General features: G+C 41.4%; 1 protein-coding gene across 17 annotated transcripts in view; it reads left to right on the top strand.

Annotated features, from left to right (window-relative positions):
• Positions 1 to 278: 278 nt before the first annotated feature.
• The window catches only part of epb41l3a (erythrocyte membrane protein band 4.1-like 3a), a 171,194-nt gene continuing 145,994 nt past the window's right edge, over positions 279 to 25,478 (top strand). For 4 of the 17 annotated variants that reach the window (XM_055633726.1, XM_055633739.1, XM_055633727.1 and 1 more), the window contains exon 1: positions 281 to 617. The gene's annotated coding sequence lies outside the window, so the exon portion shown is untranslated. Of the gene's footprint in view, positions 618 to 1,255; positions 1,418 to 25,478 lie in introns of all 17 variants that reach the window. The other 13 variants (XM_055633736.1, XM_055633737.1, XM_055633734.1 and 10 more) reach the window with 8 other exon arrangements.

Genomic DNA, 25,478 nt, shown 5'->3' with positions numbered 1-25,478 from the left:
ACGTGTGAAATGTCTAAATGTGTTTGTGCGCAGTGTCCCGAGAGTGCAATTTTTTTTTTAAAGTTGTTGGTTTTGATTTTTTTTTAAATGTCGCGGCGCTGAAACAGAACATGTAAATCGCCATGCATCAAAGTATGCCGCGCAAGAGAGCGCATCCGCGTGTGTAACACTACCGAGGCAATCTGTTTCTAATTATACTCCACTGCCAAGCTTCCAACTCAGTCTAAACTCCCACATTGCGCGTTTGCCCCATCTGTGGCAGCTCCTCCCCCGGCTCCCCCTCCATTTCCGCGATACACTCTAACACTGCGCGCTGACAACCAAGTCACTGGAGCCGTCTTTGCTCGCTTTGCTGCTCGCTCGCTGCCGGCCAGTCAGTCAGTAGACGGACGCGGCGGCTGGAGCGGAGCGGATCGGATCGGAGAGGAGAGGAGAGGAGAGGAGAGGATCTCATTTCGCCTCGCAGGCAGCAGGCAGTGATTTGGCGGGAGCCCCGGCTTCTTGCTGCCGCCCCGGGTGTAGGCGCAGACGGCGGCGCAACCCCACTGTATCCCCCAGACCCGCTACTCGCTGCTCCAGCCGCCGCCACTTGCCGCAAGGAGGGAGCAACGCCCGAGGTACGGTCGCTCTCTCCCCCACCCCCCGACTCTCCCCCGGTGCCCTCGGCGCCATGTTTCACTCTCTGGGGGGCTGCTTGCTGCTATTTTTATGGTCAATTCTCTCGGTGCCGGTTTTGTGATTCGCCCGGACTAAGGATGGAAGTGGTCGGGGTGTCAGGGTCGGGGCGGCGGGCGGGCGGGTGAGCGCTCTCTCGCTGTTTACCCGCTGCTCTACCCGGCCGCGATCGGCCGCTGCTGATTTTAACACGGTGGACACACGCACTTTTTACCTGTGTTTAAAATCGGGCGAATCATTGCCGGCTCGCACTTTGGCCGCTCTCACGCGTGTTGTTTGTGAAATTAACAAAGTCGGTGAGTGCAACGTTTCAAACCACCTTAACATGTGGGAACATTATCCAGAAATCTGGCAAATTTGGTTTCGTTAGCAGGGTTATTCTAAGGGCATGAGTGTTCCCATTTGCGTTGGCCATTAGGTTTCCCTGTTATACATAACGTTATATAACGTTTTGTGTGTAATTACAGATATTATCATATCTATGCGTTACCATGCAGAGGAAAATAGGGTGATTCCTACTTGATTCATCTCCCTTGGTCTCTAAGATGAATTGCAGCTTTGATTGTTTCCCGGTTGCCAGCAGTTCTGCAATGCGGTGGGTGTGGTGTGGAATAAATGACAGTTGTGGACCGCTGCAGTGACAGCACTCCCCAGACTGCATCGTGACTGAGGAAAAACTACCGCTTTCGTTCACTTTACTCTCGCACCCGACTGGGGGAAAGCTGCCATCTCCTCCTCGCTGGTAAGTTTATGACAGCATATGGTTGCTATCAAGAGAAAGCTTTGAAAGTGATCAGGAATCCATCTTTGGAAACTGGTATCCCAGTTGACGTCTTTCAACTTGAGTGTGTGTTACATTTTTTTTATGAGAGAATATCTTGGGGGGTGGAATATATATTAGTTTTGTCACGATAATGTTCACTGTGCTGATTTTATATTTTGACTACATAAAGAGTATTTCATGATGCAGCAAAGTATCTCTGATTGATCCAGGTCTAAAGATATTTGCTCTAAGTCGTCATGCTACAAGTATTCTTGTATTCTGCACATTTCTTTCAATGCAGCAGTTATCGCTTGAAACAGTGGAAGTTGAATCTTTGCAATTATTTAATCGTTGGCGGGTGGCAGCTCCAATATAATGCTGAAGATGTTAGATTTTTTACAAATAAATATTTTCTTCATGAATGCTGCCACCTTTCGTTAGATGGAACTGCTGGAAGTCAAAGGAGTTGTTTTATTTTTTTTGTGGGATTGTTTTCAGACAACTATTTACCCCTACATTACCTTTAAGGAATTGATAGATGGGAGTATTGATCATTAGGGAAATTGTCTTTATTTAAGCAGTAGTGCATCTATTATTTTAACATGATTTTAATGTATGTAGTTCCTGGGATCATTGGTTTAGAAGTTATTGGTGCACTTTTATTTTTAAATAGTTATCTTTGTGCTGATTAATGTCCTTGGAATTTCACTTGCAAGAATACACTAATAGTTTCGACCCATAGAGTATTCATTCAGACCACCCCTCAGTACATTTTCTGTTCCAGCACATAATTTTATAAAGTGTCCTGTTGCAACAGAAGAGAAACAAAGCAATTTACGTGGATTGCTATTTCCACCAGAAGCGACAATGCCTCTGGCAATATAGTTAGCTTTGACCTGATTGGTCCTGATTATGGTAAGATAATACAGCCTAATGACGTAGTCACAGACTGAAGTACTTCTATAGAGCAGTGGCTGTGAATGCTCCATCTGTGGATTTACCTATATTTCCCTGCACAGTTTATTGCCAGTTCAGTACATGTAAAAGAAATGAAAAATATAATTAATTTTGATTACCCCAATGTGGCATGCAGACCCCTTGCGGGTCAGTTTTGGTTCCCAACAGCGCAATCCTCTGAATGGGAGGAATTGGGATTGCAGAGGATGAAACGCATGCAGTTATTGGGGAAACATGTAAACACACAGCTCGATAGATGGGGATTGGGTCTTTTGAGGATACTGCAATATATCTGGTCGTGACAATGTTTTCCTACTCTCCTCCCCAAGCTGCAATACACAGTAACTTGTTCATCAGTTTAACTGTAGAGTTTTAAAATCAGTGTCTTTGTGTGACCAATTTGGGAATTATTTATATATAATATTAAAATTGTGGGTGATTGAATGATATGGATGTGTCTGTGAATGATCAATTAAAAATCATGATTAGGATAAAGCAGATTGATTAGTATGGGTGTCACAGGTTATGGGGAGAAGGCAGGAGAATGAGTTTAGGAGGGAGAGATAGATCAGCCATGATTGAATGCCAATAGACAATAGGTGCAAGAGTAGGCCATTCGGCCCCTCGAGCCAGCACTGCCACTCATTGTGATCATGGCTGAACACACATAATCAGTACCCCTTCTCCCCAATCCCTTGACTCTGCTATCTTTAAGAGTTCTGTCTAGATCTCTCTTGAAGGCATCCAGAGAACCAGCCTCCACCATTCTCTGAAGCAGAGAATTCCACAGACTCACAACTATCTGTGTGAAAAAAAAAATTCCTCATCTCCGTTCTAAATGGTTTACCCCTTATTCTTAAACAGTGGTCCCTGGTTCTGGACTCCCCCAACACCGGGAACATGTTTCCTGCCTCTAGCGTGTCCAAACCCTTAATAATCTTATATGATTCATCCTTCTAAATTCCAGAGTATACAATCCCAGCCACTCCATTCTATCAACATATGACAGTCCCGCCATCCTGGGAATTAACCTGGTGAACCTACGCTGCACTCCCTCAATAGCAAGAATATCATTCCTCAAATTGGGAGACCAAAACTGCACACGATACTCCAGGTGTGGTCGCACTAGGGCCCCGTACAACTGCAGAAGGACCTCTTTGCTCCTATATTCAACTCCACTTGTTATGAAGGCCAACATGCCATTTGCTTTCTTCACTGCTTGCTGTACCTGCAGGCTTACTTACTCTGGGATGCAGACCATCAGGCCCTGGCGATTTATCGCCATTCAGTCTACCCAACACCATTTCCTGTCTAATGTGAATTTCCTTCAGTTCCTCCGTCAACCTAGACCCTCTGGCCACTAGTACACCAGGGACTTGATGTGGTAGACTTGATGGTCCAAATGGCTTAATTCTACTCCTAATCACATGATCGTGATATTTATTGCTACATAAATGAATCTTCCCCATAATTTAGATTGATTTGCATCACAATTGTGCTTCAAATATTTTCTACAGTAGCGGCTACTGAGATGAGAGTCACCTTGAATTAACAGGAAGAACAAGTAGAAGAAATTTTCATTTTTGTCTAATGACTTAAAACAGTTGATTTGGTTTAAAATATAAAATAATTCTTTATGGGGATTAATGAATGCCTCCAGGAATTAAGCTGTTTTTCACTTGTTTGATTCAAATTTGCATTGAAGTTGTATTATAATTTAAGGGCGATTCCACATAATTAATTAATAAACCATGCAATTTAAATTGACAAAAATGTTTGGACTATGCAGAATTTGCTCTTCAGAAGTGTTTTTAAAGTGGCATGTTTGGGCACAGCTGTTCTGTTTCCAGATTTGAATGACATTCCCTCTAGTTGTCTCTTTCCAATTTGTAACCTGAACAGCGATTTGATGCCGTTGACAGATTAATTCAGCAGATTAAAGTATTTGTTGTGTAAAGTCTAATTTGTTACGAACAGCAAAATCTGATGGTGCCCGATACAGCTGTGGAAGGAGCAGAATTTTCCTAGAGAGGGGGGGGGGGGGGGGGGGGAGGGTGTGGGATCTGTGAGGCAGGGGAAGGTTTCACCCTGTCGAAGCAAAGTAGAAACATAGACAATAGGTGCAGGAGTAGGCCATTCGGCTCCTCGAGCCAGCACCGCCATTCAATATGATCATGGCTGATCATCCAAAATTAGTACCCTGTTCCTGCTTTTTCCCCATATCCCTTGATACCGTTAGCCCTAAGAACTAAATCTAACTCTCTTGAAAACATCCTGTGAGTTGGCCTCCGCTGCCTTCTGTGGCAGAGAGGGCAGATAGATTACAGGCGGTGTTGGGAGCTGGGTGATCGGGCTGCTTTCTGTCGTATTGGGTGTTAACTCGTATTCAATAGGCATGTGAGACACCTAGCAGGAGGCAGTGTGTACAAACTTTAGATGGGCAAACCAGCTTGAATCCTGGTGAGTGAGAAGAGTGGTTACTTCCAATAAAGTGGGGAAGCAGTATGGACCTGATTCTGACAGTGAAGTAGGGCATGAATTTAATCCTGGGCCCTGGAAGAAACCTTGAGTTACGTCCAGACCAAGTTGACAGATATCAGCTGGTGACCTTCTGATGAACCCCACATGGTGATTGGAACAATCTTCTGCAGCTCCTCAATAGCGTCCGGACTGCTGTTTGCTAGGTATTCAGGCAGACAGACAGCCAACCTGCTACATGTAAATGAGATCTCCTCAGATTGTGGGGGTGAGGAAAGGGTTGCAAATCGTAAAGGGACAAAAGCTGATTTTATGCAACCCAAGATTTTATTGTTCAAACATTTTGGATTAACATTAACTTCCATTTATGACCACTTGATTTATCGCCAGGATAAGCTGCAACTAAAAGCACGCAAATTGTATGCTTTATGCCTAATATATAAATTGGACAAAATTGGCTATATTTAGAAATGAATTTGAGGGGGTGATGATGTGTGCGTATGAAAGCTTACATAAAGCAAGTGAATATGACGACTCTGAATATGTTGGAATATATAGTAATGTTAAGGTCAGTGAAAATCCCTGATGATGTTCCCAAAACAACATTAATGTTAATTTTGTAAATTTGCTTTCAAGCTATTAAACAATTATTATTTCACTTGCATCCAGCTATATTAGTTATTATACTGGCAATAGAAACTGAATTTGTAGTCCAACCCACAACTGTCAGTAAAATTTCATGTCAAGGTCATGTGTATAACTGAGATCAACTGCATGCTCCATTATTCAAAAAGGAACCAATATGCAGGAGGGAAACAAGTAAGAGGGAATAATTTTGATTGATTGTAAAGTGAGTGATACAAAGTCAAATTAAAAATCCTGGTTTTCATTAGTCAATAGCATTCAAATATGGACAGGGCAGTTGATTCACAATTAATATTTTTATATCATCACACAATTAACCCTGGTGGCTTAGTCCCATATTGCATATGGACTGATTTTTAACACAATATTTCCATCTTGAATGCATTTGATGGTTTAAGCATAAATTGCAATCAAAATTGTGTTCCTCTCCAGAAAGTTTATTTTCCTCAAGTTTCCTTTTTAAACTTATTGCTGACTCACTTGGCTGGAAATTTACAACGATGATTGGTTTAATTGTAAAGGTGGCCATTTCTGCAAGTATCTAGCACAATTTAAAAAAGAATAACTGCACGCAGGTCATCACTATGATCACTTGATTAATACCTGCAATTAATTTTCCCCTTAATTCCATGACTTTGCACTGGCTTCTGAGAATTGTGCTGAGGTAACAGACAAAGCCCATCTGACATTCCAGGACTGTGTAATGCACACTTAAGTCTCACATATCTGGTGGAAGGGTCAGACTGTGGCTGAGGCCATGTTTGAATTAAGTTCAGACACATAGTAAATACTTTACTGCATATTCATATATCGAGATTTCACATCATGGGTTCTTAACTTTCTGTAATTGGGTCCACAAAGACGGTTGCCATCAGATTTGTTTTCTTTTCTCTACTTATGAATGCCCAGCTCTGAATGCTTCAACACTTCAGGCTTCCTCATAATTTGTTATAAAGGTAAGTTTCCTTGTTTGTGTGTTTATCTCTTTGATCTTTTGTCTTGTCACATTGCAGTTCACAATGATTGCAGATAGATGAGGGAAGAAAGCATTATTTGGAAAATGTGGCAAGAGTATTAAAATAGGCGGGGATGAGGTGAAAAAAAGTGTCCCTTTTCAACAGGAACAAAGGAAAAGAGGACTATGTTTTTGGTAATAACACTGTATCATTGGTGCAACCATTTTGATTGAACAGTCATTGATAAGTAAAGTTAGTTTGTACCGTTCAAAATCTATACCTTCTCTGCTCAAGCTAAGAGATCATGCCTTCTACTGCCCTTTGAAGGTTGCTGATTTTTAAAGAAAATTGTTTTGTGGTGGGAAAGAAATGGCAAACTTGGGTGCGTATGGTAACTGTGCAATTTTGGTCTCCTAATTTGAGGAAGGACATTCGTGCTATTGATGGAGTGCAGCGTGGGTTCACCAGGTTAATTCCCGGGATGGCGGAACTTTCTATGATGAAAGAATTGATCGACTGGGCTTATATTCTCTGTAATTTAGAAGGATGAGAGGAGATCTTCTAGAAACATTTATTCTTAAGGATTGGACAGGCTAGATGCAGGAAAAATGTTCCAGATGTTGGGGGAGCCCAGAATAAGTGGTCATAGTTTAAGAATAAGTGGTAGGTCATTTACGACTGAGATGAGGAAAAACGTTTTCAGCCAGAGAATTGTGAATAATAATAATAATAATAATAATAATAATGCATTTTATTTATGGGCGCCTTTCAGGACTCTCAAGGACACCTTACAGATTAAAACGAGCAAATTACAAACATATAAACAAAATGAAACAAAAATAAGAAGTAGTAGGGGCAGCAACAATACACAATTCGAAGAGAATCTGTGGAATTCTCTGGCACCGAAGGCAGCGGAGGCCAATTCACTGAATGTATTCAAGAGAGAGTTAGATATAGCTATTAGGGCTAACGGAATCAAGGGAGACACAAAATGCTGGAGTAACTAACATCTCTGGAGAGAAGGAATGGGTGACGTTTCGGGTCAAGGCCCTTTTTCAGACCCGAAACTTCACCCAATCCTTCTCTCCAGAGATGCTGCTTGTCCCGCTGAGTTACTCCAGCATTTTGTGTCTACCTTCAATTTAAAACAGCACCTGCAATTCTTTCCTACGGAATGAAGGGATTATAGGGGGAAAGCAGGAACGATGTGCTGATTTTGGATGATCAGCCATGATCATATTGAATGGCAGTGCTGGCTCAAAGGGCCAAATGGCCTACTCCTGCACCTATTTTCTATGTTTTTATGTTTCTATGTAACAAATCACTGAAAAGGGAATTATTGAGTCCAAATGAGATCCCATGGAACAAAGATAGAAGGGATAAGAAGGATAAACTGATGGATTGGGATGGATTTCTCTAAATTTCCTAGGAAAAGGATCGGTGCTTGCGATCTAACCCATGGTTGCGAAAATAACCCATATTTTTCCACTTGCTGTGGGCAAGCAGTGTTGTCAGAATGAGTTAGCATATTGCAAGGGTTGGGACTAAGTGAAGTGGTTTTTATGTGGATCTCCCAAAGTAAAGACGTCATTGCAAACAGTGATAGAAAACTAGTTATAGAATGCCTTATTTTCAGTAGGAAAGTCGAGGACATCATTGTCTTGGACTAACTGCCTTGTCAGCAATGCATACATCGTATAAACATATCAGAAAACAGCGTGGCAGGTGTAATTAAAATGTAATTAAAGGACATATGAAGATTAAACAATAGCTGTTGTGATTTGAAAGTATGGATGATGGATGTGCAGGAATCTGCATAAGTTCCAGCATTGAAAGCGTAAGTAATCACAGTGTGGGAGATATACATGGGGAGTTGATTTATTAGAGTGTATCATTGAACAAGTGCACCGTTTCTCATTGGCTAACGGCAAAAATTAATCCGTTTTTTGCAGTGTTTGTTAATAAATGACATGCTTTCCGTTTTTCTTTTTTATATTTTTCAATTTCTATTTTTGTATTTAATTTGTGGAACTTCTGGAATTGATCACATTGCCTTTAAACATTTTTGATATTCCATGATTTATGAAAGAGATACATTCTTAAATACTTTTCATGAGTAGAAGTTTGTAAAGTGAATAGATTGAGTGAAGGGCATAGTGAAGGTTTCAGTTTGATGTATTCCCATGGATGGAGAGTTGCATGCTATTGGTTATCATGAAAAATTTGCTTTAGGAACCAAATACTTATACCCCCTCCCCCCCCTCCAAAATCAATTTATTTTGAGTGAAAGTTTGTAAACTAAGAAATACCACTACACATTTTAATACAGTCAGGTTCAGGAAAATCTTAACATGTTGTTCTTGTGGGTGGACCATTTGAGTAAATAGCTACAAATGAATACAAGAATTGGGCTCTTTGTACTGTTTATGTTGAACGATAAAATAATAATAATTCTATCCTGAATCGTAGTGTTATTGATCTTTATATTTAAAAAAAAAATGTAATGGAAACCATGTTCCTATGTTGTAATGTACCATGCTCACTGAAGCCCACTGAAGCTGAAATCATTAATATTCCTAATGGTAGGAACATATTAAGGGCAGTGAGGTCACGTCCAATCGAAGCTTTCTAAAGATTACTTATTTTCACATGTCATAGATACAGCAGTAGACAAGCTGTTGTTCTGAATGTTAATTTTCAAGATCATGAAATTGTATGATCCCTTGATTGTCCATTAATGTATAATTGTCTTTAGAATTAAATGAGCTTGGACAGCAATAAATTTGTATTTTTAGCTTCAGAAGAGGGTCTAGTAGCCGATTAGCATGTCTGTGGCAGCTGGACAGTTGATTTTTTTTTAGGTTGGGGATTATTGAATGTAATAAAGAGCAACAGAGAGAACATGACTGGCAGATATTGGGCAAAAAGAAATATGTTAAAGACTGTGTAATGTTGCAAGAAAGCCTAATTAGTTTTGGAGGATTTTATGCATCACTTGTTAACATTTCACATTTTGAAGCTTCAACGCTTTATCTTTGGAAAATATATTTTAATATTTTATTAAGAACTAGACCACTGTGGAAAACATATTTTAATATTTTAAGAACTAAACCACTATGTGAAACATTTTAATGTTATTTAAAAGAACTAAACAATTAAGAATGCATGTACTCCAGCTACATCCCATTCTTCGATTAATTCCATCTTTTGATGGAATTCCTTTTTTGATATTGAATTATATTTACATTTTGACAATACATTAGTATGAGATACAATTATTTGCATGTAGCACATTTAAAAGTTAATTATTTGCATCCAGGCATCACAGTCAAGACAGGCAAATAATTATTAATCTCTGGTATCTACTGGGTGTTTTCCACATGGTTGGATTGATGCTGGGATTACATAGCTAAGGAATAAACTATAGTCTATGACGTTGCATTTGCCTTTGGATTGGAGCAAGTGGGAGGTTGGTCTAAAAATAAATGTCAGGAAAATTGCCTTACATTTTTTTCCTTTCCTCTCCTTTCATGCATTCCACGGTAAGGAGAAAAATATTGCCCGCAACTATATCCTAATATTAACAGTACAGCTCCAGTTAAAATGGAACTTTGTACTAAAATGTTACGTATTTTGTGGTATTTTCAGTTTCCTGTGTTCTAGTTTCAATCCATGTGACCCAAGTTGGCAGCCTCAGTTCGTGCTGAGTTGGTATGACAGTGTAATGATAGTAAAAGGATTTGTCAATAGATTTCTAATATTTTGCATCTGATTTTCTCATCCTGTCCAGAGAAGACAAGATTGCACTGATCTACCTTGGTCACTCTATGACGATTTTCTGTGGTTTGGAAATGAAGCCTGTCTGCCAAATGTTGTCATTTTATTTAGGGTGTCCAAATTGGGGAAATTAAAATAGAGTTGCTGAATTAGCTTTTTTTTGTGCTTCCTTCAGTGTCATATAGTAGAACCACACAAACTGCAGAAACCAGTATTTTCTATTCCCTAAAGAGAATGAGGAGCTTTGCGTGGTGCATCTGCGATTGATAAGAAAATAATTACATTATTGTGTTCAATCAAAAAGTTAGGTTTGTTAAAAGCCTGATATATAGCTATGTATGTATGGCGAGTAACTGGAATGACTTGAGAGGTCGACACGAAAGGTGATCAACGAGAAACACCAACTCTGTTTCTTTCTGCCATGATGCTGCCTGATTTTCTGGCTACTTCCAGCATTTTCTGTTTTATTTTTATTTCCAACATCTGCAGCTTATTTTGTATGGCTTGTAATTGACCAGCAGTTTCTAACTGGAGGTAACCTACACCCCAGTGTTATTTTCTCCCACACACAGAGATCTGTCAACGCAGTATACTGATGTATGCTGGCAACCTTTCCTCTTCTCTCTCTGTCCTGATGTAGGGTCTCGAGCTGAAATGTGCTTGCATGGATTCTGCTTGACTCCACCTGCTGAGTCATTTTGTAATTGAAAGCAATCTGTTTTGGACCACATTCCTAAATTCAGCAATTTAACATGACCACTGACTAAATTCCATTTGTTTCTCAGAGGGAAGCAATTTCTATTATTCACTTTGAGAAACAAAGCTACAAGGTTATTTTCTTGAAGTTCCACACCACCCAGGAGCCGCCTCCTCCACTTCATTGGGGTTACATTTCCAGTTTGGCATTTTTCCAGGCTGGTGAAAGTCCTTCACTATCCAACAGTTGTTGCTGGGTTGAGAAATTTCTTGGACTAAGAATTTTATTTGTGCAAAATTGCAGCATTGTTTGATTTTAGACACCGATACAATGGATTAAGGCAGATTTTCTTGCCCTTATGTCAGCTCTTATGTTCAGGCCTGCTTTGGTATCCACACAAAAGACTGGTTTGCCGTGCTGTTGTTCGACCAAATCTGCAGCAGATACTGCCGCTCATAAGGCCTCCATGGCCTTTTCTTTCTTTGGAATTGTAATTTCTTGTTCAAACGTGGGAGATTCACAATGTCACATTGGCATCGAGAGAACAGTATAATAATGCCTCTCAAAAAATGCATGCTACAAATTAGTTCAAATCTTAAAAATCTGCACAAAGTATTAAACAACTTTGACTATTAGATGCTTCTTCGTAATTTAATGTTACAAAATATATATAAACACTAAACATTTTGACTAATCGAGTTGTCTTTGAAAGATACAGTATATTACTAACATTTTATAATAAATTGTCATATCTGTGCAGTGCCTAGATCTTTGAGATTCATTTACCAATATTGTGTATGGAAATATGGTGGTCAAAAAAGCGATGAGAAAAATATATTGTTTGGGACATTGAGTAATAAATGTGGTTGGTGACATGATTTGATTAACCAAATAATCTTTTGTAACAAAACAATTTGTACAGGATTTTTTTTTTACGTGCCTAAATTTACCAGGCTTTTCAGAGGAGAGCTGTCGGCAAACTTTGACACGCAGGGAGATAAGAAGGTACAGGTTTAATGTTTTTGTCTTGACATCTTAAAGCCTGGCAGAAAGAGCATACAGGCTTTCACTTTAACATCTTACATGAAAGATTATATCTATACCACAGCAATATTGCAGTGGTCTGTGAATCTGGAATTGCATGGTCGAACCTAAATCAGATGGGCAACAGAACCAAGGATGACTTCAAACTTCAGATAATTATTGCTTGATCACTAGAGTGCTTACACCTAAATTCAAATAGTAATTGTTGATGTCCTTTGTGCACTTTATCTGATCAGTTTTGTATTGTACCTAGCCATCAAAATACAAGGTCATTATTGGCGTGATCAGTTTGGGAATGTGTTTGATAGGAATATTGATTACACATTAGCTAGTGAAGTGCCATAGAACCAAGCAAAATCTTAATAATGAAGACATAAACTGAAATGAAGCTGGAAATCATTTACACAAAGTGCCCGAGTAACTCAACGGGCCAAGCAGCGTTTCGGGAGAACATGACATTTCAGGTCGGGACTATTTTTCAGACTCTTTTTAACTAATTGCATAAAGTTGATAATTTAAAGGGCTCCACCACTAACAGGAATGTCCTGACCTTTGTTCACCTAACAAGGTGATTACTATTGTCTATGTTTGCATGTTGTTGAGAGGATATGGAGTGTTGCTCTGAGAATTCAGGCAGTCCTTGTGGCAAAGGTACCTCCAGTGTTCTATTAACTTTTCCAAAAGGTTTTGATCCAATGGCAAAGAAGAAAAATGGTGAAATGTATCCAAAGCACAATAATGTGTCTATGATGGGGCACTTGAAGAGGGCACTTCCTGCAGCTGTTACTATCCATGTCTATATAATGAAACTCATAGATATGGGAAGTGCTTCCAAAGAAACTGTCAAGTAGCTGAATATTGAAACAAAATGCTTTGTTCTAAATACAGGAGTGGTGTCTTAATAAATTTCTGACTTGTCTCTTTAGTGGAGACTCATCTGTGATTAAAGTGCCTGTCCTACTTTCACGACCTAATTCACAACCTTTTTTACTTGTGGCCATTTTTCATCATGTTGAAAAAACGCCCCGATCTACGATGCCACGAGTACCTACGACTAGCATCACGACCTCCCTCGACCTTGTGACGACCATGCTGCGAGTATGAGTCAAGGGCAAACTCGGCAGAGGTCGTGAAAGTGGGACAGGCCCTTAAGGAAGTTAGGCAATTACCATTGAATATCTAGCCTCTGAGTTGCTTCAGTGATCGTGGACGTTAAAAGTCTGATAATCCAGTACACTCAGGACTTTGTCGTGCTGGGATGTCGGGTTTTCCAGACTGCTGGATGTTATTAATTTCTCCACTCCATCTTTGAGAATTGGAGTCAGGAAGTTATGTGTCGGAAGGAACTGCAGATGCTGGTTTAAACCGAAGATAGACACAAAAAGCTGGAGTAACTCAGCGGGGCAGGCAGCATATCTGGAGAGAAGGAATGGGTGACGTTTTGGGTTGAGACCCTTCTTCAGACTTGTCAGGGAAATGGGTAGCAAGATATAGACGATGATGTAGAGAGATAAAGAACAATGAATGAAAGATATGCAAAAAAAGTAATGATGATAAAGACATGTTTCCTTCATCATCATTGTCACTATTTTGCAGGTGATGCTGCTTGGTGGAACTTTGTTTGCCAGTTCAAAATAGGCATAAAGGGCATCTGACTTGTCAAATTTATTATTTCTCTTCGTACACCCTCAAAAACCTCTTCGCAGAAATGACTGGTGCTTCTACAATTCATCTATGCTTGTCCACATTTGTCTCAGATTACAAAAATTGATCAACAAGTAGTTTGAAACAAAGTAGTGCAATGCTGAAAGCACTCGGCAGCTCAAGCAGCATTGGTGGTGAGCACTATAGAGTTGAATCAGTTTGAATTTTCCATGGAAGACCAGAGTGGATCACTACAAAAAATAAACCAATTGTTTTGGCAACTCAGACTTTGGTTTGTTCCCTTAGCCATACGTTCCAGTTTAGTTTAGTTTAGTTTAGAGACCACTTCGGGCCACCGATTCCCGCACATTAACACTATCCTACACACAATAGGACCAATTTTACATTTATACCAAGCCAATTGACCTACAAACCTCTACATCTTTGGGGTGTGGGAGGAAACCAAAACTCTCGGAGGAAACCTACGGGGTGAACATACTAACTCCATACAGAGCACCCGTAGTCGGGATCGAACTAGGTCTCTGGCGCCGTAAGCGCTGCAAGGTAGCAACTCTACTGCTGCGCCACCATGCCTCCCTGACGTGTAAGTATATTAACTTTCTTAGTTACTTGATGTGTTTCAAATATGATTGGAGGTTCCTGGTTATGCACCAACGGAGAGCATCACCAAGGTGAAGCTGAAACTATGTCATCAGAGTGCTATAGCCTCTTGATTGTGGGAAATAAACCTGGTCATTATGTGGTGGTAAAACCTCTTTTTAAAGAATCACATGTGACTTAGATGGATTTTTATGCAGTGCAAAAAAACCCTGAAATTGTGACGCACTCACTCACAAAATGTGTTCCCAGTTCTGGTCCACAAACGGGCACAAGCTTGAAATTTATAATCTCTACCATGAAATCAATAGTGTAGAAAATTGAAAAGCACTTTTTCAAAACTATGTAATGGATGCTATTACTGACAATTCCATCGCAGGCGAAAGATAGTAAAAGGTCAGAACAAAATGGACTTCAATTTGCAAGTGGGTCAGGTGGAGGGGAACTTCAAAGTAATTGACCCATTGAACATTAAGGTGTAAATATGAAGGCTGCCATTCATCCTAATTCAACTTTGTAGATACTTTGCCCACAATTTTAGTTTTCTATTTTAACTTGCATGTTATACTCCAATTATTGTTTTGTTCATAATAATGTAATTTCCTATTGTGTTGGTTATGTTTCTCTGTATAGCTTTACTTTGAATTATTTCTGAACCAGTGGTAGGACGCTCAAAATTTAATGTAACATGTGTGGATTAGTTCACAACTGCTGTCATTGTGTAGCTGGAAGGACTCTAGCTAAACAAACATTAAGGAACACTCATGGAAGTTGAACAGATGGTACCCTTGGGTATGCATTGTATACATTGGGTATGCCAGCATATAATTTACCTGTGCCTAGTCAAATGTGACAATAAAGTATTTCATTCCATTCCAATAAAGTATTCAATTCCAGTTGTGTTTATATTAGAAACTAGATTAAGTGGGACCCGTTGGGTCCTAGCATCACACGGGAGGGCTGGTCCCCCAACGCAATATTCCACCTCTCCACCAATTCCAATATTGGTGGCCAGTTGGATGGGGGGGGCGTTTTCTGGAGCGCTAGTATGGGTGTTGTGGGCTGATGGGACTGGTTTCCAGAGGGCTAGTATGGACATTGTGTTTTTGATTTTTTTGTGTTTGGATTGAATTCTGTTTTTAATTGTGTTTTGGTGATGTCTTTATTATTTATTTTATTCCGATTATATGTTTTATTATTCTTGTTAATCTCTGTAAGGTGTCCTTGAGATTTTTGAAAGGCGCCCCCAAATAAAAAATTTATTATTATTATTATTGTGGGCCGAATGGATTCTTGGGCTGGCGGCTCAGTCACTCGAGCCTGTTGTGCTGGCAGCTCACTCACTCACGGCTGGTGGGCTGGTAGTTAACTCACGGCTATTCCTTGAAATTCCATTTCAAGCAGGATGCAAGGCTACCAAATTCAAGTGCAGTTTCTTACCACTTCAAGCAGGGTGCAAGGCCACCAAATTCAAGTGCAGTTTCATACCATTTCAAGCAGGGTGCAAAGCCACTAAAGACAGCGAGTCATGACCTCCCACTCCTCCATCTTGCAGAGACTGAGCCATGCGCACACTTCTGGGTTTTACAGTCTCCTCGCACCAGAAGGGTCGTGGCCTTCATGGCATGATTGACAGGAGAGAGAATCTCAAAAAATTTTAAACACTGATGATTCTTTTATTTTTCATCGATGCAAAAAATCCTTGGCACCTGATGAGCGGAGGGGGGCTCTGAGTAAGATGGCCACAAGTCATAGCTGTACCTGGTAGCGTTTTTTCTAAAATCAATATAAAGCACAAACAGGAAGTGGTCAAAATTAGACTTTTAATTATATAGAAGGCAAGGCAGCCTTAATTAGGCAAGGCAGCCTTAATTAGGCAGGCATGGCTTAATAAGGCAAGGCGACTTTAATTAGGCAAGGCAACTTTAATTAGGCAACACAGCTTTAGCATTTCCAAAACAAAGGCAACACAGCTTTAGCATTTCCAAACTATATTTTCAAACCACATTAAGGGCACTGACAGGTCAGTAAAACCACTCACAGTTTAGTAGACATGTGTTCAGTGTTATTCACAGCTCAGACTGAGAGACGTGGCCCTCTTGCTCCCCCATCTTGCAGAGACTGACTGAGGCACACAACACTTCCGGGTTTTATAGTCCCTTACGGAAGTGGCGTGGCCTCCAGGAGAGAGAATCGCAACATTTTTTAAACACTAATAACTCTTTTATTTTTAATTGTTGGGAAAAATCCTCTAGTCCTGCGCTGCTCAAAGATGGCCAAAAATCACAGCCGTAAGTGGCAGTGTTTTTTTCTAAAATCAATATACAGAACAACAGAAGTGGTCAAGATCAGACTTTTAGTAATATAGATATCAAGAGGTTGCAGTTAATGCAAACTGTAAATGAATGAATGAATATTGGCCAAGTATTCACAGACAAGGAATTTGCCTTGGTGCTTCGCCCACAAGTGACAACATGATATACAGTGACAGTTAGGAATGACAAATAAAACATTAAACATTAATAATAAAACATTATTAATTAAACTTGTGAATTAAATAAAATACCTGAGCAAAAGGAGGCTACAGATTTTTGGTTACTACTCATGGAAAAAAGCTGTTTTTATGTCTGGCTGTGGCAGCTTTGACAGTCCAGAATCGCCTTCCAGATGGAAGTGATTCAAGGAGTTTGTGGCCAAGGTGAGAGGGGTCAGAGATGATCTTACCCGCTCGCTTCCTGGCCCTTGCAGTGTACAGTTCGTCAATGGAGGGAAGGTTGCAGCCAAAAATTTCTCAGCTGATCGGATGATTCGCTGCAGCCTCCGGATGTCGTGCTTGGTGGCTGAGCCAAACCAGACCATGATGGAGAAGGTGAGGACAGACACTACGATGCCGTATAGATTTGGACCATTATTGCCTGTGGCAGATTGTGCTTCCTCAGCTGCCGCAGGAAGTACATCCTCTGTTGTGCCATTTTGACTGTTGAGTCGATGGAAGCCCCCCACTTAAGGTCCTTGGAGATGATGGTTCCCAGGAACTTAAGATTTCAAGATTCAAGATTCAAACTTTATTGTCATTGTGCAGTGTAAAGTACAGAGACAATGAAATGTAGTTAGCATCTCCCTAGAAGAGCGACATAAAATATGAGCAATAAATAAATATATTTACGTGCATACAGTCATAGTAGTGCAATTTTTTTTTTCCTGGTGGAAGGAGTGTCCATGGGGGAGGTGATTGGCAATCACCGAGGTACAGTGTTGTAACAGCCGCAGGGAAGAAGCTGTTCATGGACCTGCTGGTCCGGCAACGGAGAGACCTGTAGCGCCTCCCGGATGGTAGGAGGGTAAACAGTCTGTGGTTGGGGTGAGAGCAGTCCTTGGCGATGCTGAGCGCACTCCGCAGACAACGCTTGCTTTGGACAGACTCAATGGAGGGGAGTGAGGAACCGGTGATGCATTGGGCAATTTTCACCCCCCTCTGCAGTGCTTTCCGGTCGGAGACAGAGCAGTTGCCATACCATACTGTGATACAGTTGGTAAGGATGCTCTCGATGGTGCAGCGGTAGAAGTTCACCAGAATCTGAGGAGACAGGTGGACCTTCTTTAGTCTCCTCAGGAAGAAGAGACGCTGGTGAGCCTTCTTGACCAGAGTTGAGGTATTGTGGGTCCAAGAGAGGTCATCGGAGATGTTGACCCCCAGAAACCCGAAGCTGGAAACACGTTCCACATCCGTCCCGTTAATGTGGATGGGGGTGTGCGTGCCGCACCTAGACTTTCTGAAGCCTACAATGAGCTCCTTGGTCTTCTTGGAGTTAAGGGCCAGGTTGTTGTCAGCACACCATGCTGCTAGGAGCTGGACCTCCTCCCTATAGGCCGACTCATCGTTGTTGCTGATGAGGCCAATCACCGTTGTATCATCTGCATACTTGATGATGGTGTTAGTACCATGTACAGGTGTGCAGTCATAGGTGAAGAGGGAGTAGAGGAGGGGGCTCAGCACACAGCCCTGTGGAACGCCGGTGTTCAGGGTGAGGGTTGAAGAGGTGTGCTTGTCTAACCTCACAGACTGGGGTCTGTTGGTTAGAAAGTCCAGTATCCAGTTGCAAAGGGAGGGGTCGATGCCCAGGTTACCGAGTTTGGTGATCAGTTTAGAGGGTATAATGGTGTTGAATACTGAGCTGTAATCGATGAACAGCATTCTTACGTAAGTGTCTCTGTTGTCGAGGTGGGAGAGATAAAAGACTCCACAGATGTGATTGTGGTGTTGTTGATGGTGAATGGGGTGAGGGGAGGGGAGGGCTCTCCTAAAGTCTACAATAAATTCCACTGTCTTAAGAACATTGAGTTCCAGGTTGTTGCGATGGCACCAGGACACCAGCTGTGTCACTTCCTGTCTGTAGGCAGATTGCTCCCCATCCTGGATCAGTCCAATCAGGGTTGTGTCGTCCGCAAACTTGAGAAGCTTGACAGAGGAATCAGTGGATGTGCAGTCATTGGTGTAGAGAGAGTAGAGGAGAGGGGAGAGTACGCAGCCTTTGCGGTGCTCTTATGCCGACGGTCCAAGATGTGCTATCCCAGCCTCACATGCTGCTTCCTGTCTGTCAGGAAGCTGGTGATCCATCGACAGAGGGGTTCAGGAACAGTAAATTTGAAAAGTTTGGAGTGTAGTAGCTCTGGCACATTAGTGTTGAATGCAGAGCTAAAATTAACAAACAAAATCCTCGCCTAGGTCCCCTGGTGATCTAGGTGCTGGAGGATGAAGTGCAGGCCCAGGTTGACTGCGTCATCCATGGATCTATTGGGCCGATATGCAAACTGCAAGGGGTTTGTGATATTTTTCAGCTTTGCCAGCACAAGCCTTTCAAGGGTTTTCATGACTACAGAAGTCAGTGAGACAGGCCTGTAGTCATTAAGACCAGTAATCCTTGTCTTTTCGGGTACAGGGGCAATAGTGGAGACTTTGAAGCAGGCAGGGTCGGTGCAGGTTTGCAGGGACTGGTTGAAAATGTCCGTGTAGACGTTGTTCAGCACACAGCTTGAGAATAGATGGGGAAACATTGTCTGGTCCTGGAATTTCCGGCTTTTCTGGCTTCAGAACAGCCTCTCTACTTTTTATTGGTGATGGTGAAGTGATGTTGTGCTGCGCGGAGGGGGGTGGGTAGTGGATGAGGCTGCAAACATTTGCAGTCGGGCTGTAATTGCGTGTTTAGTGGTGATTGGAGAGGGGTGGTGGGTGGGAACGGATCCAATCTTTTCAGAGGAGGTTTACAAGAATTATTCCAGTAATGTGTGGGTTAGAAACATAGAAACATAGAAATTAGGTGCAGGAGTAGGCCATTCGGCCCTTTAGCACATGATGAGGGTTAGCACATGATAGGTTAGCACAATCTTATAGCACTGGGCCTGTACTCGCTGGAATTTAGAAGGTTGAATGGGGACCTCTGAAACGTACTGAATAATGAAAGGCACAGATAGAGTGGGAAAGGATGTTTTCAACAGTGGGAGAGTCTAGGACCAGGGGCTATAGACTCAGAATTAAAGGGAGCTCTTTTAGAGGGTAGTTAATCTGAGGAACTCTTTGCCACTGTGGAGGCAAAGTCAGTGGATATTTTTAAGGCAGAGATAGACAAATTCATGATTAGAACAGGTGTAAAGGGTTATGGGGATAAGGCAGCAAAATGGGATTAGGAGGCAGAGATCAGCCATTTTTGAATGGTGGAGTAGACTCGATGAGAGCCGAATAGCCTAATTCTATAATTTGTGATCTCTTTGAAACCTATCGAATAATGAAAGACCTAGATGGAGTGGATAGGAAAAGGATCTTTCTATAATGGGAGAATCCCCAACCAGATAGGCTGTGACATCAAAAATGTGTCTAGAAATCAGTTTCCGTGACCCGTCACAGAACTACATGAAACTTTCCACAGATTTAGATGAAATATAATTGAGAAGGATGTCATAACTTGTCATTGCCGAAAGTTGCACATTAATTAATTAAACTAATTAGAAAATGAGATCGGGAAAGTAATCTCCATCTAGTGGCCATGCCCATATTACACGACGGGCAGCCTATTTCCTTGTTGCAACCCATATATCCCCTATATATATATATCTTAATGGCAGAGGAGACCATCCCCTGTGGAGGGTCAGGCAGAAGCTACCAAAAAAACCCCATCTCATAGTCATTAAGTCTGCATGGACTTCAATTCATAACATTTCAACCTCTTCTTAATGTTAATGAGAATAACACTGTTACTACCATAGATAAATTAGTTCAAGTTCAACATACACCAATTCATTTCTACATAAACATCAGCCATTTCTTACCATTTCTCACTCCAATGGCAGCCTATAAAGTGCAATGAATATTCCTCCGTTTTTCTCCCGTGGTCGGGGCCTGGAAATGGCCGCTAAGGACGGCACTATGTACAGCCTTCCCCCCCCCCGGAGATGATCCGCGGCTCCGCTTTCGGAGCACTTTTTCCCAGTAAGTTATTGCAGGCAGCTCCGAGATTAGATGGTTAAGATTTATTACTCTATAACAAGCTGGCATTAGTGAATGAATGGATGAATGCATGAATGAATGGCCCTGAATGAATGAATGAATGAATGAATGATGAGTGAGTGAATGGATGATTGAAGGAATGAATGGATGAGTGAGAATGAATGAATGAATGAATGAATGATGATGAATGAATGAATGAATGAGTGAATGTGCCGCCTCCAAATCTCATTTTTTCACATTATAAATGGTGCAATTATATTAATTCATACAGATTAATTTTCATAAATTCAGACTTTAGATCTTACCTTTCAGTTTGAGTTGATTCACAAAGTTTCACAACTTTGTGTTGCAGCACCTCAGCAGGGACTTTGCTTTCAAGGCTTTCTTCCACTTCTATCCACTTAGCTGCACATTTGTCAGACTTCTTAATGCTTTTCTCACTAAATTCAATTACCCTGCTGCAAGTTTCCACGACATGTATTCCACAGAACAACAAAGAACCTTCATCGGAATCTCCAGTAAAACAGGCATCAGTCAAGTCCTCTCAGCCATGTTGTGTGCTCCCTGCCTAGCTAGCCTGAAACAAAGCGCGTGATTGGCCAACTGGCATACAACTCAATGTTAAACGTGCTTTGATTGGACTAAAAATACTGAAATGTTTCTGTTTTTTCTCTAATTTAATAAAGAAAAGAAGAGGAGTGAAATGTGAAGCCCGAGGGAAGGATGTAGGAAGAAAGGGACAGGGAGGGAATAAAGGGATCGCATGGGGAGAGAGGGGTGGAAAAGCAGGGTGACTGTGATGGTGGGAGGCATGGGTGTACATCTGGGTGGGTACCAGCGCGTTTACAACGCATGATGGAACTACAGAGATATGACATCAGACTAACCTACACATGCGGTAAGGACATGCACTTAGCTGACACCCTCTCACGGGCACCTCACCCAACCTGCAAAAAACACCTGTCTGATGGTGAGCACGAGGGGTACATGGTTATGATGGTCTCCTGCCTTCCATCCGCGGGCTTAGATATCCTAGTGGCACAAACAGCTGCAGACAAAACGCTACAATCGCTGGCCATTGTCATCCGCATCGGCTGACCAGACAAACAGCACCACCTGCCGCAGGAACTGGTCATTCAAGATGGCATTATAATGAAAGGACATAAGGCTGTCATCCCAGCAAATACTTCGATATTGTCCATGGGGCCATCCTGCTGCAGAAATAACCCTCCAACATGTAAAAGGTAAGCTTTTCTGTTCCACAGTAGCAGCCGACATCTTTGAGTGGCACGGCAAACAATACCTGGTTTTAGTCGATTCCTGCTCAGTAGCCCGAACTCAGCCATGGTCATTCAAAAACTCACTCGCCACTTCTCTGTCCCCGGAGCCCCCTAAAGCTACGCTCAGACAACGGAACTCAATTCTCCAGTCAGCTCTTCAGGGATTTCACGAAACGCTGGGACTTTCACCACACCACCGGCAGCCCCGAGTACCCGCAGTCCAATGGCCTGGCCGAGCGCACGGTAAGAAGTGCAAAAGACCTAATGGAACGCTCACACAGAGCCAACTCTGATGTCTATTTCTACTTACTCAACCTACGCAACATCGTCCGCGACCCTCTCCTGGGATCTTCGGCCGAACGACTCATGTCACGGCGAGCCCGCTCCACCCTGCCTATGGCCAAACAACTATTAGAACCACAAGTTTGTGCACCGTCAGTGATCCAATCCCAGCTCCAACGCCACGACATAAAAAGAAAATACTACGATAAAACCAGTTCTTCGCTTCAACCGCTCAACAAGGGACAGGTTGTCCGCTTACGGTCACTCTGAGGTTACGACCTCAGAGTCATTCTGGGGTCAACCGCAGAGCCACACTCGTACCGGGTCAATATTGACAATGGCATCTATCAGCGAACCCGTCAACAGATCCTCCCAGTTAATGAACCGGCACATCCACGTCCTTACCCGGACCAGCCTGCCGGTCTTCTCTCATGTTCCGCGAACGCCACTCCAGCAATTTCTCTGCTGATGCCAGCACCATCCCTGCCTTCCCCGGTGTCTTCTCCTCCACGTTCACCCGATAAGGGACTTGCTCCCTCAGAGAAGGATGAGGCACACGAGGGGTACTACCGTATACGTGCAGGTCGTGTCTGCAAGCCAAACCCGCTGATTGGAAAATTCACCGGCTATACTAGAACTGTGCATGACCTGTCCTATTTTATGTGCTCACATATGCACAAGCATGTACATGTAAAATGATAAATACTCACACCTTATACTGGTGTTTTACAATATGCTCCACTAACCACTCTATATATGCTTTGCTTCTTTAAGAGGAAGGAAGTAGATTAACCCTTATTAATCCTTGCCATTTATAATCTCCACTACACATATGTGCATGCCACCCTTTACATGGTATTACGGTACTTCACAGCTTTACACTAGTAAGGTCAGCTGGCTCACCCTCACAAGCCACGCCGAGCTGGATAAGAATAGCTGGCAGTTTAAATGTTCCTGTTTGCTTATCAATCAATCAATCAATCAACCTTTATTGTCATCTTGCAAGCAACAGTTGTACAGTGCAAAATGAAAAGACGTTTCCCAGTGGATAGCGGAGCATCGCACATGAAATTTAAAACATTTCACACATAATAACTATAAACAATCCAGTCCCTGACGGAACAGTATAAATAGTTAAAAGCAGGTAAAAACACAATGTTAAAATACAATAAACCAATCATAAAAAATGTCCGGGGCAGATGATTTGAGTGGCCAGTGCCAGTTATTAAAGTGTCCGTTCCAGCCACAGAATCAAATTGAATCTGAATCTGAATCAGAAGTGACTGAGAGTACAGAGTGACTGTTTAGCAGCCTCACAGCCTGTGGTAGGAAGCTGTTTAGCAGTCTTGTAGTCCGGGCTTTGATGCTTCGATATTTCTTGCCTGATGGCAGGAGATCCAGGTGTATGTGGAGGGGGTGCAGTTTGTCCTTAGCAATTCTCTGAGCTTTTTTCAGACAGCGGCTCTGGGACAGTTCTTGTACCGAGGGTAGGGAGGGTATGGAATAAAGACTGATCTTTCACTATGTGTGTTGTGTATCACTCATAAACACTTCCTCATAGGAAAATGAGAATAATGTAAAGCCAAATGGAAGTATTAATGCTTTTCAAACATAATTTTGAATTTATTCCATATTTAAATGTCATGTTCACTGTCAAAATATAGATTTGTTTTCCAATAAATTATTTCCAATAAACAAGAGATCAATGACGATGAGTGTGTGGAATACTTTCTCATTATTCAGTATTATTTTTGTCACTGACTGCATTTGTTGTACCTTTTGAAATGTTTGAGTTTTTTCAACCTTGCTGCTGAAACAAAAGCCATAAAACCTGCAGCATTTTATTCTGTGGTAAATGATATGTTGCATTGATTTATTAATGGCTTTGTGAAGTGACCATTTGGTCTGCTCTATTTGTGCTCTTGTGTCTTTGTTCGTGCATTATTTTTGCATCTGTGTGACTTGATACTAAATTTATGGGGGGAAAGGCTGATATTTTTCTCATGTCTTTTAATGAACAGTTGTGAATGTTGGGTTCTGAAACAAAATGATAACATGAAACTCTGCAGATAAGAGTCCATTAATTGACTGAAATTGCTTGGCTGGCTGTCTTTCCACAGTAAAGTATGTTGCATTTGTCAAAGCATGGCAGTATGGAGATGCGAACTTTGCTGCTTTTGGCACATTTCCTGATATTAACTTTAAGATTGAACTCTTTAATCAGCAAAATTCGATGTATAGAACCTATCTCGTTCAAAATAATGAGTTTATTCTAAATTATAGTAATTGGCTGTGTCTCTCTATAGAATGCTTACATTTTATACTTAATTCCAAATGAAACTCCAGGCATAACTATATATTATTTTGCTTGCCAAATTCTTTGCTTATTTCTGTTTGTGATATTATTTACAAAACATGATTTTGTAAAAAAAATGCCGCGATGTTTGCTTGAAACATTGTTATTGCAATCGATATGCACTGAAAAAGGATGTTAATCTAAAGGTTTCTAATTTAATTAATAATTTGTTAAAATGTAAGCAGGTGGCCACTAACTGGTGATATTGTTTCTTCAGCACAATTTTAAAACTTCCTAATTTTGTATGAACAGTTCAATAGCTTTCAAAGGTTCTTCCCGAGATGTTCCATTTGGATTTTCTAAACCTTTTACTGCAGTTCTGATCATTTTTAGCTTGCATGACCTGTTCCGTGATGCATCAATTTGGCCAGTTTAAAAGGGTCGGCTATAAGTTTTACATTGCAATAGATTTTTTTTTAAATTATGTGTTGGAAATAGAAAGTTGAAAATATTGGAGCTACTCAGCAAAACAGGCAAGTTTAAACTAGGCTTGTAATAGTTACGTTTTCTAAAATTGTGCAGCCGTACTGAATTCTGTTTAACTTGTACCAAGCTAGACACAAAAATCTGGAGTAACTCAGCGGGACAGGCAGCATCTCTGGAGAGAAGGAATGGGTGACGTTTTGGGTCGAGACTATTGTTCAAGGGTTCAATCAGCAAAAAAAAAAGGCTTTGATCAAGGAAAACACGCTATATTCTGCAGCTAATTTTGTTGCACTTCGATCTGCAAAGGAAGAGATGATTATCATAGGCTTACATAGGCTCCTTTAGTCGATTTGATTAATGACATAGTCTGGAAAGGAT

The sequence above is a fragment of the Leucoraja erinacea genome, chromosome 4, assembly GCF_028641065.1.
Source record: "Leucoraja erinacea ecotype New England chromosome 4, Leri_hhj_1, whole genome shotgun sequence".
NCBI classification, from domain to species: domain Eukaryota; kingdom Metazoa; phylum Chordata; class Chondrichthyes; order Rajiformes; family Rajidae; genus Leucoraja; species Leucoraja erinaceus.
The sequence above is the reverse complement of the archived record's forward strand: the minus strand, read 5'-3'. Positions and strand labels throughout refer to the sequence as shown.